The following is a 15,409-nucleotide window of genomic DNA, read 5'->3' as shown; positions in this document are numbered from 1 at the left end:
CTTGTTTTTGAATGATTATGCTGTCTTTGTTTGGTCAAAGATTCTCATATGCTTCTTTACAACTGAATGAACATATTTTAAAAGCAAAAGTCATCGATAGGTGTTGGTAATGGAGTTGTCATTACCGTTAAGTTGTGATACCCGTGAGTTAGTTCTGTTACTAGACAATGCATCTAGCTGTTTGCTTGTAATAGGATTTTACTTTCGTGTTCATAATTTTGGTATGCGTTTTTTGCTTGATCTGGGTTCTGTTTTTAAAAAGAATCTGCTCTCCAGGTTCCCTTTTGGTTGTTGAATTCACCATGTAAAGTAAGCTATTGTCTTTTGTTTTGCCTTCTGTTTTGTTCGTAGAGCTCTTGCTTATGTAGTTGACATTTTTCTTTACCTAGCTTTAATAACGTGTAAGGCTCTGGTGTGTCTCTTAAGACAGCTGAATCATTTTTTTTTCAAGATTACTAAAATGAGATCATACATTTAGAAAACATTAATGTATTGGTGGAGTTTTGGGTGTATAATTTGTCGTGATGAAGTTGTTTTGAATTTTTTGCCATGTCTTTTTTTTCTCTTATTCGTAGGTATATACGAGGAAATTCTGAAACTGCTTTTCGAGCCTGGTTTTGTGAATGATATTGACAAGATCAACAATCGATGCATTCTTAACACAATGGAACCCATTAAGAAAGCATTTCCAAACGAATACGGTAGAGTTCTGCTAGACCCTGTCTTTGGACCTGTTTTGTTGATTATCGAGAACAACATGGGATATTCAGGGCGACTAGTCCATAGATTTCTGTGTAAGGAGCCCATCACCGACAAGAAACACGAGCTATGGTTTGTGTTTGTGGGGAGACCTCTTCGATTTTCTCTGCAAGAATTTCATGCCATTACTGGACTGAACACAAAGACGATGAGACTTGTGATTTCAGTGATTGGGTTGATGATGGCGGGTTCTGGAGTAAGTTTTTGAGAAGCAAAGGTGGAATTACTTTGTCTAAAATAGAAAATGAGTATCCTGGGCGTGTAAACAAATGGAGGCATGAAGACAGGTTGCGGTTAGTGTACTTGTATGTTATTGCTTCTCTGGTAATGACAAAGAGCAAGATCATTAAGATCCCAAAAGAATATATCATTCTTGCTATGGATCTGGAGATTGCTAAACCCTATACCCATGGGGATGTGTAGCGTTTGATTTTCTAGTGCAGAGTATCAAGATAGTTCGTGTGAAGTTGACGCAATCTACAGGGTATGCTTATGTAGTTGACATTTTTCTTTACCTAGCTTTAATAACGTGTAAGGCTCTGGTGTGTCTCTTAAGACAGCTGAATCATTTTTTTTTCAAGATTACTAAAATGAGATCATACATTTAGAAAACATTAATGTATTGGTGGAGTTTTGGGTGTATAATTTGTCGTGATGAAGTTGTTTTGAATTTTTTGCCATGTCTTTTTTTTCTCTTATTCGTAGGTATATACGAGGAAATTCTGAAACTGCTTTTCGAGCCTGGTTTTGTGAATGATATTGACAAGATCAACAATCGATGCATTCTTAACACAATGGAACCCATTAAGAAAGCATTTCCAAACGAATACGGTAGAGTTCTGCTAGACCCTGTCTTTGGACCTGTTTTGTTGATTATCGAGAACAACATGGGATATTCAGGGCGACTAGTCCATAGATTTCTGTGTAAGGAGCCCATCACCGACAAGAAACACGAGCTATGGTTTGTGTTTGTGGGGAGACCTCTTCGATTTTCTCTGCAAGAATTTCATGCCATTACTGGACTGAACACAAAGACGATGAGACTTGTGATTTCAGTGATTGGGTTGATGATGGCGGGTTCTGGAGTAAGTTTTTGAGAAGCAAAGGTGGAATTACTTTGTCTAAAATAGAAAATGAGTATCCTGGGCGTGTAAACAAATGGAGGCGTGAAGACAGGTTGCGGTTAGTGTACTTGTATGTTATTGCTTCTCTGGTAATGACAAAGAGCAAGACCATTAAGATCCCAAAAGAATATATCATTCTTGCTATGGATCTGGAGATTGCTAAACCCTATACCCATGGGGACGTGTAGCGTTTGATTTTCTAGTGCAGAGTATCAAGATAGTTCGTGTGAAGTCGACGCAATCTACAGGGTATGCACTGAATGGCTTCACAATAGTTTTCAAATCTGGATCATGGAGGCAATTCCCGCTCTCGGATATATGTTGTCTTCTAGATTGGACGCTGTGATCGCCGGTGTTCCTAGATGCTGTAAGTGGGACGGCATTAGCTATGTGAAAATTTCAGATATTAAGCATATCGAAAATACGTTTTGCACGAAGGTGATTTCTGTTTTTTTGCGACTTTCATATATATATATATATATATATATTTTTTTTGCTTTGTTGTATTTCTTTGCTAATTGTCCCATTTTTTTTTGCAGGAGAAGCTCTATCACTATATCTCTTCCACTGGGAATGATGATGTCGTTGATTCTTTGGACTTCGTATGGCATGATGAAATGGCTGACACAAGAGTGGATCGTCTTAAAACGATGATCAACGATGGAATGGATTGAGTCACCATAAATGGGAGGTAGAATAAGCATTATCTGCAACTCTTGACGAGAATGAGGAAGCAACAGATGAAGAGAATGAGAATGTCGCAGAAGAAAGCGAATTTAGGACACCACCTGCCGTAGGTAGCTCAGTTGCAGGTTCAAGTCGAGGAAAGAAAAGGGTCGCTGAATCTGGAGCAGAATCACGGAAGCAGAAGTTGATGTGTGATCGATCAGCTGCGAAAGCCATCGATGAGGACTTTAAGTCTTTTATTCAAGGACTTTTGCAGACTTCGTTCAAAGCTTTGGAGGAGAGAATTGAGACCAAGATTGATAGCCAAGTCGAGCTTTTGGATAAGAAAATAGAAAAGCTAAAGGAGATGCTTTAGAAGAAGCTTATGGAACCCATCCAAACAGGTGGATTCACTACTGCTACTCCCAGCTCAGCAAAATCACATCCTGGTATGTTTCACACATTTGCAAATTATGTCATTGCTTTATATGAAACAACTAGTTTGCAAATTATGTCATTTCTTTTTATGAAACAATATCAAATAGCGATTGGGAAGGTGTAGACGAGTGGGCATAGACACACGAGTAAGCATAAAAACACTTTTAAATTATAGAGAAAAATATTAAACGTAAACGTATTAAATTATTATTTTATTATTTCAGAGACTTATTAGTTGGTATCATCTCATGAATAAACGACAGTGGTTGCACACGCCGGTAAGTACCTAAAAAAATTACTTTTTTTTTAAAAGCATAAGGCATTCAATTTTGACAATGTGGTTAACCGATGTTAATGTTTCAGGAAATGGATGGAATTATGTACTTATTTCGGGAGTACACTTCTTTGGGCCGCTTCCAACATGCCCATGTTGGCTTCATGAGCTGTAATTTTAGCCTCTCAGTTGGTGCTGCGTACAAACAATTGCTGGCGAATAAAAAAATACCAGTTGGACAAGGTGCTCATACAATATGGATTAGGAGCGCTTCCAGCTCATGGAAGAACAGACAAAATTTGGGGTGCCGACGTCGATCGTATATATGCTCCGGTCAATATCCTGAACAAAAACTGGATATCTTTGTGCATCAATTTCGCGATGAGAACAGTGGAAGTTTTTGATTTCGACGGGGGCAAGCACAACCGGTACGTGGATGCATTTGCAAACATCATCCTTAGAGTTGTGAAGGAAGTTCAGAGTTACAAAGAAAAGAAGCAACTGGTTATTAAACCATACACAGTGCAGTATGTTCTGATGAGGCCTGGGATTAATAGGAGTGCATGTGATTGTGGAGTTTATGCGCTCAAATTCATAGAGGCTCACATGCTTGGACTACACCTGTCTTTGATTAACGACGACAACATTTACTCAGCTAGGCTGAAGATCACCTATGATCTTTGGAAAGCAGCACATGATCCAATATTGATTGAGCGGATGAGAAAGTACGTGCCTCCGAAAACAGTGTGCTCAGAAGATATTAAAGACTTGAGATAGGTTTGATATATTTCTTTTTAGGTGGTTGAGTTTTTTTTTGTATTTTTGGGATTTTTTTTAGTTTGTCGCTTGCCATTGTGTACTTTTAGTAGGTCGTTTGCAACAATTGACTAGTGACCTTGTGTTGATTTTCTCATTTTAACTTCTCATTTTAACTTGAACCGGAAAAGATTTTCTCATTTTAACTTCTCCCGGAAAGGATTAGAACCCAAAAAAAAATCGATGTGGACAATATTTAACTTGAACTGGGAAAGATTTTTTCATTGTAACTTCCTTCGGGAAGGATTAGAACAAAAAAAGAAACTCGATCCAGACAATATTTAACTTGAACCGGGAAAGATTTTCTCATTTTAACTTCTCCCGGGAAAGATTACCTAAAAAAACTCGATCCGCACAATATTTATCTTGAACCGGGAAAGATTTTCTCATTTTAACTTTTCCCTCGAATGATAAGAACTCAAAAAGATGTATTTAACTTGAATCGAAAAAGATTTTCTCATTTTAACTTATCCCGGGAAGGATTAGAACCCAAAAAACAACTCGATCTGGGAAATTTTTTTTAAAAAAAACATCTGTCCATTACAGGATTCGAACCTAAGACCGATACACATAATATTGTCAGCAAACCAGTAGAGCTGTTGTGGAATCAACAATTATTTCCGACCTAATAATTTTAAATCTATTTGGTGTTCAAATTTATTTTAAAAAAATATTCCGTTACACGTAATTCATTAATTATCATAAGTTATCCAGTAGAGCTATTGTGGAAATCAACACTTTCTTCCGACCTAGTCATTTTAAATGTATTGGGTTTTCAATTTTTTTTTTTTTTTAAATATTCCGGTCTATTGTGGGATTCAAACCCAAGACCAATATACGTACTTATTATAAGCGAACCAGTAGATCTGTAATGGGAAATTAATAGTTGTTTCCGAGTTTTTATATATAAATGATTTAAACGTCTGTTTTGCTTTTTTTTTGGCTTGTGGAAACATATTTCCCATACGATTTGCTTATCCTGAACAGACTAAGCATCGAACAAAACACAAGCAAACTAACTTAATCCTCCAGTTTGGCATCTAAATTTGAAAACCAGTACATAAATTGTTTTCTAAAAAGTGATAATAACTAAGAAAACCAAAAAAAGAAAACGAATAACAATAAAGAAGAGATAGAGAAGAACCTATATTGGCATGTCACATGTCTCTCTCTCTTATGTCTTTTGATACCACAGCGACTGCACTTGTGCTTCTTAGACCATTGTGATCCTTGTGACGCTCGTATCTTGTCTTCCACACTTTCGTGTCTTCGTTTTTTCCGGCGTCCAGCTGCTCGTCGCGATTCCGGTTCTACAACTTTGGCATGTTCAACATGATCAGGGACACACCAATCATCCTCAAGACCTGCAATTGGATTAATGCATTCCTTATAAGCTGTTATCCATTCCTCAGTAGTGTAATAATGATCGGTGAGAGTGTGTACTGCTGGTTCACAGAATCTTTAATTGCATGTCGACACGGAATTTTATGCAAGTCGTACTTGCCACATGAACAAGTTCTTCTGCCCAAATCAACAAGACAGTCGTATTTGTCACCTCTGACCAAAAATCGATCCTGGCTAACTGGGTAAACAATGAATGTTTTACCCTTATCAATTCTTCTCTCAATCTTCGTCTCAACTTCAACTGTTAGAGGAGCATGATGCTTTGAACTCATTTTTTTACGCTCATAAAACCAATTGGTTAACATTTTTCGGATTCTATCAAGTAGAGGAATAACTGGGTACTAGATCTCTAGGAGTTAGCAATTTCTTTTTTATCGATTCCGTTGGATTAGTGGTTCTAACATCGTACCTAAATCCGGGGAATTTGCATCGTGCCCATTTCTCAACACCAGCGTCCTCAAGGTACTTTCCAACAGCTGGACTAATAGAACAAATGGCAGCAAATTTGGTATCAAATCAGAAAATCTGTACTCTTTAGAAGGCTTTGCAATCAAACCAGTCAAACCCTGTGTCTTGAAATATGTTATTACATAAGTCAGAAAACGGTGGATACAGATACCATTACTAGATTGTGGGTACGCTTTCTCAAGTGCTTTAATTACAAAAGCAATTCTATCTGACACAAAAGCCAAATGCACCTCATCCGCAATGACAACTTTTAGTTGCATCATAAACCACTCCCAAGACAGGTCGTTCTCTGAATCGACAACCCCAAATATGATTGGATATAAGCTCGAGTTGCCATCTAATGCCGTAGCAACAACCAAAACTCCTTTATATTTGTTTTTCAATAATGTCTCATCCACAATGATTACCCTGCCAATAGCTTTGTAAAAACATCTACTGATTGACCGAAAGAGAGAAACAGAAACTTGAAACGTCCAGTAATGTCAGTTTCGTACTGCATATGGGTCCCTGGATTCGCTTCTTTCAGCATGTGCAAAAACTTAGGAATTTTTGCATAGCTTTTCCCGGGTTGCCTCTGACAACACTAATCGCATACTCACGTGCTTCCCAAACATGGTTGTAAGAGATTTCACATCCATGCTATGTACGAATAAACTGAATTATTTCTCTTGCACTAGGCCCTTTATTAGCACCCTCAAACTTATTTTTAATCAGATTACCAATAGTTTTTGCCGAAGCTGTCCTACCGACTGTCTTTATTAGAAGGAGCGCATGTATGTTGAGTGACATACTTGTTGATTCTGAAATACTGAGACCCCTCAAGACACTTTGAACGAACACCCCAGTTGCATGACTTCTCTTTACAGTGGATAAACCAGACTCGTTTGGTTGATTCCAGTACGTTGTAGTCGAAAATATGCTTCATCACAGAAATTTCCAAAGAAGCCTTCAACTCTGTTTTGCTTCTAAAAATTTGATCTTTTTTACTACATCAACCAAGTTAAGCCCAACATTCTGCTCACCTTCAACTTCGTAATCAACCTTAACGGGTTCATTAAACTCCTCCTCCACTTTATGGCCACTGTCTCTAATATCATCATCGCCTAACTTTGTAGTTATTGCGTCATTTTTTTCCCTACAGCTTGAATCAGAGGGCGTCTTCATCAATTTGATGTGCACTTGATTCTCAGCATTCTCAGCAAACGCGGTGAATGTCACACACAGATGTACCAAAGTTTTAATTTTAGAGTAGGCAACAAAATTTTTTAGTTGACGATTATTGGCGATACTCACCGGTGGAGAACCTATGGTATCAATCATATCACTCGGAAGATAACTAAACTCAGCTTTGTGATCGATTACTCCATAGTCTTTGAGAACCATCATTTCTAACACCGCGAGAGTGGTGTTTGATTCAACAGCAACTAACCTAGCTCGTTTTTGTTCATCAGCTACAAAATTTCACTTCTTCCGGGTCTAAAAATCAAAATTTTGGCCTCGTAAACTGCACCCATAGTCTTTATATCCTTGAGCATGCCCGAGAGCACTCTTGGGGCTTTCTGAAAAGTGGCTGAATGAGACGTGGTTCCACACGGTCTATAAATGGCGTCCTTCGGAAAATGGAGTGTTTTTCAAATGAAAAGTCCAAAAGAAAAAAAAAATTAAGAGGAATAAAAAAAGGGTGCAACACGAGGACTTCCCGGGAGGTCACCCATCCTAGTACAACTCTCACCCAGGCACGCTTACCTGCGAAGTTCTGATGGGATCCGGTGCATTAGTGCTGGTATGATCGCACCCATTAGTACTTGTGTCGCAATAACATATATCCCTTGCCTTTGACTCACGCAATGAAATCTCTTCGCATGTGTTGCACTATTTGTATGGCTTTTACCGCCCAGCAGCAACGTGCATTCGTCCCAAGATATATATATGGTAGGACGCCACGTCCGATGACACTTTAACAAGGCACACGTTTTGTTATGTTTTAGAAAATTGCCCGGAAGAGGGTCTAAAACTCAAAATTTTGGCCTCGTAAACTGCACCGATGGTCTTTAGACCATTGGACACGCCCGAGAGCACTCTTGGGGCTTTCCGAAAAAGTGGCTCATGACCGAGACATGGTTCCACACGGTCTAGAAATAGCGTCCTTCAGAAAATGGAGTGTTTTTCAAATAAAAAAGGAAAAGAAGAAACAAAAATTAAGATGAACAAAAAAACGGGTGCAACACGAGAACTTCCCCGGGAGGTCACCCATCTTAGTACTACTTTCGCCCAAGCACGCTTAACTGCAGAGTTCTGATGGGATCCGGTGCATTAGTGTTGGTATAATCACACCCGTTAGTACTTGTGTCGCAATAACATATATCCTTTGGCTTTGACTCACGCAATTAAATTTCTTTGCGTGTGTTGCACTATTTGTATGGCTTTTCCCGCCGTCATTTTTTTCCCTACAGATTGAATCAAAGGGCGTCTTCAACAATTTGATGTGCACTTGATTCTCAGCATTCTCAGCAAACGCGGTGAATGTCACACACAGATGTACCAAAGTTTTAATTTTAGAGTTGGCAACAAAAATTTTTAGTTGATGATTATTGGCGATACTCACTGGTGGAGAACCTATGGTATCAATCAAATCACTCGGAAGATAACTAAACTAAGCTTTGTGATCGATTACTCCATAGTCTTCGAGAACCATCATTTCTAACTCTGCGAGAGTGGTGTTTGATTCAACAGCAACTAACCTATCTCGTTTTTGTTCATCAGCCACAAAATTTCACTTCTTATCTCTCCCTGATTTCCATGAACCACAAGTAACATAGATATGTAGCACGTTTGAAGCAGAAGATATGTAAACTTAGAGAAATTCTCCTGAATCAATGGGAAGAAGAAGAAAACGATGAAGTAAAAAAAAAAAAAGAAGCAATTCGTCGAAAACAAAGAGAAAACGTGAAAAAAAAAGATATTCGAAAAAATAAAAATCTGGAAGTTAGCTAATTTTCCTATATTTTTTTAGATTTTGGTAGAAGTTATTTTCTACCAACATGTAGAACATGGTCGAATAAGTAGAAGAACTGTTCTACTAACATGTAGAACTTGGTCTAATAAGTAGAAGAACTGTTTTACATTAACGTAGAACTTAGTCAAATGAGTAGAATTAATGTTCTACAATAACGTAGAACCTTGTCTACTTGGTAGAAGTTGTATTCTATCAAGACGTAGAATATAGTCTACCCGGTAGAACTTGTAATCTACCATAACGTTGAATATAAAAAAGACTGTAGAAAACGATTTCTACAAGCTGGTAGAACTTACAAAGAACTATAGAAATGAAATTCTACGTAGACGTAGAACGTAGAAGACGCGTTCTACCATGCGTAGAATAAAATTTAAAAATATTTTAAAAATATTTTCTTTCCTTAAATGATATCCAACAATATTTCCCCATCTTATTTTGGAATGTTCGATATTTAAAAAAAAAAAAAATTATTTTAATTTACCATAAATGATTTAAAAGGGTAACTATGTCAAAAAGTGACCAAAAAATAAAAAATATTAAGGGGACAATTTCTAAATCAATTAGCATTATAAAACTAAATTGAATTACATATTCCGATATTTTGGAATATTAGATTAGTCTCATATAAAGGTTATTTTTGTTCTGTTATTACTTTCTAAAATCAAATTGATCTTGCAATCTTTATAATATTGCGTACATTCGTTTAAACCCTAGTAAATCCTAATTATTCCATCTCTGTATATACATAATATTATTTGTCAACAGCAACTTCAGTACTCACATTGTCATCAAATTAATCATACTACTCCTCTCTATTGCTATGAAGAAGATAGGTAAGCCATTGTGTTCCACTAACATCCTTTTCAGAATTTTATTAAAGCAACAACACAGTTTTCCTCATTTGTTGTTTATTTTATAGATTTAATCAGAATTATACATTTAACTTACAGTATTACAGTATTTATTAGCAAACATTACAGTATTTATTAGCAAACTTAGTTTCTTTTAACAAGTTTGTTTTCTTCGATTTTCCCAAAAACAAATACTACAAAGCACAACAAAGACACCATACCTAACAAAAATACAAAATTTCTTGTTTGGATGAAGTGTAACAAGATATACGAATTGTTCATAACCCTTCTCTATACAGAACTTACACAACAATTTGTATGGAATACCAAATATAATGAATGGAGGCTTCGGTTAATGGTGTACAGAATTCAGGTATTTTTCAACACTTTTCAATTTCTGATGGGAAGATATTTTATTTGGGTTGTCTATTTAATATTATTAGAGGTCCTTGCAGTTATGGAGACAATACAAGAAAACAACGGTTTTACATCGGTGGAAATCAATGTCAAATCATCGCAAATAGGCCTTCGCATCGAATTACCGTCAATTTTTGTTTCATCATTAATTGAACGTCGTAAACTCAGGATCATCGTAAATTTAACGTAAAATTAGCAAAGACCAAAAATTAACGTAATTTCGATGCGATTAAATCATCGTAAAATCGACGTACATGTTGCATCAATTTTACAATGATTTTAATCACCATCACTAAACTGATGTAAATTCAATGTAAAGTTACATTGAATATTCATCGATTTCCCAATACTTAATAAACCAAAATAATGAATTATACATTTAGGATCAATGTAAAATCGTCGTAAGTAATCGACGGGAAATAGACATAAATCAAATCAGCGTAAAGTCGACGTAAACATTTCGATGTAAATTGGTTGAGAAATTATGACGATATTACATCGATTTTAAAAAAATAAGTATTAAAAATTCAAAAATAAAATTAATACGAAAATAATATTCTAAAATTCAAATAAATTCAAAAATATTTACAATATTCAAAAATTAGGTTTAGTTTAAATTAATTACAAAAATCATCAATATTAATAGTCCCGTCAGCATTGACGGTATACGGTGCCTCCTCCTCGCCAGTACCACTCTGCGGAGCCGAAGTGGATGCATGAAGCTGCTGTTGCTGTCGTTGCTGCCGTTGCTGCTCCTGCTCCTCCAGAAGTTGTTCATCTTGTGGATCTCCCATTGCTGCACGACTTGCTCAACCCGCAAGTTCGTGATCTCCGTGTTGACTGTTGGCGACCTCGAGATGTTGCCGCAAGACCACCGGATCCTCGTTAATCCGTCCAGACAACACCAGCGGGCAATCCGAGATTGAGCCCATCCCTAAAATTCGGTCCTTCTTCTTCGAAGCAACCTACGAAAATTTGTAATTAGTGTTATAGAATTGAAATACTTGAATAAAAAATTAATGAAAAGTTTTAAAAAAGAAATTACCTCTTCGAAGATCGAGCAAGAACATCAGGTGAGACCTGAGTTTGACGCTCTGTGATCTTCGCCATCGACTCGTTGTAGATCCGCTCCAATCGAGCATCCACGAAAGAGCCGTCTCTCTTCCGATGAGTCTCTTCGAAGATCTTGGTCATAGGAGGAAGTTCTCCTCTGTTTGCTTCAGCTTACAAAAAAAAAAGCAAAATAAAATAGTCATTTAAAAATAATTAATAAAGTAAAAAGAAAAAAAGAACTTAAAATTACCACATCAGGCATCTGCCTGCAAAGGAAGTCTGGCCAGAAGTATGCGGTGTAACCGACTTCTGATCATCGGGAGTGACGTTGTTCCGAACCGCCGAACATTTGGCGGCTGTATCTTGTGCCATGGGGGTGAGCCAATACGCCTTAAGCCCGTTCCAACATTCCATTGGAGCGGGCTTGGCATCGTCGCCGAGTTCCTCCCACTTGCACTTCTAGTCGAAGACGGTGTTGACGAGGCGCTTCATCGCCTTCTGCCTGAAGGCCGTCCTTACTGTCTCTGTAATCTTGACGTTCCAGTTCTACTTTTGCTTTTAAAAAAACAACATTGAAAACAATTAATTAATAACTTATATATATGATCATTTATGAATAAATAAAATAACAAATAAAAAAAATATCGCAAAACACTTGAACCAAGTGTCGAAGATCTGCATGGAAACCTTACTCTAGTTGTAGTTCGGTTCCACAAAACAGCTCTTGATCGTGTCCGCTATGCTCCAGGATATGCAAGAATCAATGCCGAACCTACAAAATAATATAAAGTTATAAATCGTATTTTAAAAAAAAATCTTATGTATAAACTAAAAGTGAAATAACAAACCAGTAAGTGTTCAGCAGTCGGTTCGGGACCAACTTCGGTAAGTTCTACCAACCTCTGGTTCAGTGGTGTCGGCCATGTATCTTGTTGCATAGGTGGCAGATCTACACCATCAATTATTTTCCGTGGAGCCACTTTAATCACCGTTAACCATGAGATACCATTATTTCGAACTCGTGGATATGAAACAAATGTGACTTTTTCTGCTTGTGAGGCTATAATGAAAGGTTCAAACTTGATGTACCGTCGAGATTGATTAACGTCAACCACCCTAAATTTGTTAATAAGCACTCCAAGACCAACTGTTGGATCAAACCAATCACATTTGAATAGTACAGTTTTCATCCTCACCAAACCAGGATATTCCACTTCAATGATGTCTTGCAAGATCCCATAGTAATATACTTCACCTCGTACACAGACTCTATAGTATGTAGTTGCATGTTGAATAACGTGATTGTATGTATAGAAAACGTAACCTCTAGTGAAATATATTGCAGATGTTGTTATCTTTGATATGGGGCCTTGGAGTAACTCATGAAACCATATTGGATATGTCGGGTAATCATGATCTACTTGACCCTTTAACCACGGAGCAAAATATTGGTCTTTCTAATCGTTTATTTCATTTTTCGAGATGCCTTCAATGCATTCCCGGAGTTGACTTACAAATGTGCTGCAAAATACAACATAATCAAAATGTTAATATAATTAATAAATAACCAAAAAATTAATATAATCATAATATTAACTACCTCTCGTATGTAACTAATTCATCATAGTTTAAGAGGATGTATGTATGTGCGGAGTGATAGTCTTTTTCGGTGGAGCAACAAGTTTCCTTCAGTTTTCCAATAAGACGTCCAACTGGTGAGAAAATGTCTTGTACACCTTCTACTAAATAAGTATGTCCCACACCCCCATCATCATAATATCGTGGAGCTCACAGTAAAATAATATGATGTGAAATGAGACGTTTCTTCTGTCAAACTTCCTGCAACGATAGAGCCTTAAACTTTGGCTAGGTTTTTAGCTTTTCCCTTCAGATGTTTCATGAAGCACTCAAACGGATACATCCACCTAAACTGAACTGGTCCGCCTAGTTCTACTTCGTGAGGAAGATGAATAGGTAGATGTTTCATAACATCAAAAAACGTGGGTGGGAATATCTTCTCTAAATAGCAATATAGGAATATTTACAGACACTTGTGCAAATACATATTCTGATAACGTCCATGTACTAAGATCACGAAAAAATGCTCCAATGCCTCCAAGCTTCATGAACATTTCCTGGAAAGAGTTTGGTAAATGCGAAAGGAAGTAATCATTGCATGAACACATGGCAGTCATGACTCTTCATACCTGAAAACTTTGGTCCTTTATCAACAGATTTAGCAAGATTAGATACACACCCATCAGGGAATTTCATGGCCGTTGAAACCCAATTGAACAACGTTAATTTCTTTTCTGCACTCAAACGAAAAACTGGAACCGGTGCTTTTCTATTGCTCAAAATATGCAACTCAATTCTATTGCATAGATCAGGCAAATCTATATGTGATTTCTCATTGTCTTTTGTTTTTTCAAGCACGTTCAACATTTTATGCATGATGTTATTAAAAAAATTCTTCTTAATGTGCATTACATCAAGATTGTGTCTCAGCAGATGATTTTTCTAATACGCCAGTTCCCAAAATATGTTTTTCTTGTGCCAATTATGATGAACCCTATATCTTTCAGGCATATTTGTTGGAGTATGCCAGTTTTCCCCTTGGGGGACCGTTTCTAGACTCCCCCTGATCTATTACGCTTCAAGTTATGCCCCTGTTAGATACATTGGTGGAGGGAGATGAACAGTTTTTTCGTGAACAAGTACTTGTTTCTTCGATATTGATAGTTGGGCGGTAAAAATCAGCAACGATAATCAAACCAGCATATTTTTCAACCATTTTTAAGCTGAAATGCATTGACCTATCGAGATAATAAGGACATGATAACCTCTCATGCGCGGTCCAAACAGATAGCATTCCATAAGCAGGGAAGTCACTTATTAATCATATAAGCACATTTCACATCGTAAATTTTTTGCCTCTCAGACTATCATAATTTCAAACTCCGTTATGCCACAACTGGTTCAACTCATGTATGAGTGGCTGTAAAAACACATCAAAGAGCCTGCTTTGGTGATTTGGACCAGCTGGGACTAAGATACTGAAAAACAAAAATTCTATTTGCATGCATATATCTGGGAGAAGGTTATATGGCGTAAAGATTATTGGTCATAAAGAATATTGCCTACCAGACATACCGAATGGACTAAACCCGTCAGTGCTTAGATTTAGCAAAGTCTGGATATACGGCGTTAAAGTGTTTCCACGATTTCCCATCTGACGGGTGAGTCATTTTCCCATCAGTTTGGATATGCTCTGCATGCCATCTCATCGATGCAACTGTCTTTTCAGATTGATAAAGTTGTTTTAACATATCAGTTATAAGAAGATACCACATCCGTTGGTATGGTATCTTACTCCGCTCAGAAGTTTGCGGCTTATATCTTGATTTTTGGGAAAACCAACATTCCTGAAGCTTATCATTATCTCTCCATAAAAGCATACAATTATCAACACATACATCTATCATCTCCGAAAGCAACCCAAGACTATAAACCAACTTCTGTATTTTCTAATACGTTTCGGCAGCCAAATTATCTTCTGACAAATACTCTTTAATAAGATCACCCCAATCGGTTATGCAAAATTCAGCTAGATTATGATCAGTCTTAATGGTCATCATTCTAGCTGGTAATGATAATTTAGACTGTCATTCTCTACATCTATCGTAGAGTGGCTGTTTTGTTAGCATACCATAAAAACGTTTAGCATCTGCATTGGGTTCCTCGACTATATCATCATACGTCTCATGAAATGCATCAATAACCATGTCATGCATCATATATGATTTTGACCCTCAAAGTGATGCTCATGACAACTTTGATAATAATTTGATATATTTAAATTATCACTATAGCCTTTATCATGAATACTACTACTACCAGTATTCCTACCAGCTGGCCGCCAAATACTTTCACCATAACCATGTTCATGTTGTACCAACTAAAGTACTGCAGCATAAACCTTTTATTTAATAAATGCCTCCACACTGTTTTGATTAGAATATGTTTTCTATTCTTGCATTTAAGACAAGGACAAAACATCTTTCCGCTTTCTATAGTTGTTTGCATATTGTCGGCCTGATACATGGATATTTCTAGTATGTTC

At 37.0% G+C, this 15,409-nt stretch overlaps 1 long non-coding RNA gene and 2 other non-coding genes across 3 annotated transcripts; 1 reads left to right on the top strand and 2 right to left on the bottom strand.

Moving 5' to 3' along the window:
- The first annotated feature begins 1,996 nt into the window (after nt 1-1,996).
- LOC112084649 lies at nt 1,997-3,264 on the top strand. The gene is made up of 4 exons (XR_002898321.1): nt 1,997-2,321; nt 2,423-2,998; nt 3,095-3,133; nt 3,212-3,264. It is a non-coding gene; the product is annotated as an uncharacterized LOC112084649 (long non-coding RNA).
- A 4,363-nt stretch (nt 3,265-7,627) lies between these two features.
- LOC112084677 lies at nt 7,628-7,746 on the bottom strand. The gene has a single exon (XR_002898339.1). It is a non-coding gene; the product is annotated as a 5S ribosomal RNA (ribosomal RNA).
- Nucleotides 7,747-8,165: 419 nt separating this feature from the next.
- On the bottom strand, nt 8,166-8,285 carry LOC112084790. Its single transcript, XR_002898450.1, has one exon. It is a non-coding gene; the product is annotated as a 5S ribosomal RNA (ribosomal RNA).
- Between the last annotated feature and the right edge of the window lie 7,124 nt (nt 8,286-15,409).

Source organism: Eutrema salsugineum, unplaced genomic scaffold (assembly GCF_000478725.1).
Source record: "Eutrema salsugineum unplaced genomic scaffold, Eutsalg1_0 scaffold_4, whole genome shotgun sequence".
Taxonomy (NCBI): Eukaryota; Viridiplantae; Streptophyta; class Magnoliopsida; order Brassicales; family Brassicaceae; genus Eutrema; species Eutrema salsugineum.
Note: the sequence above shows the minus strand (reverse complement) of the source record. Positions and strands in the feature narration are given on the sequence as shown.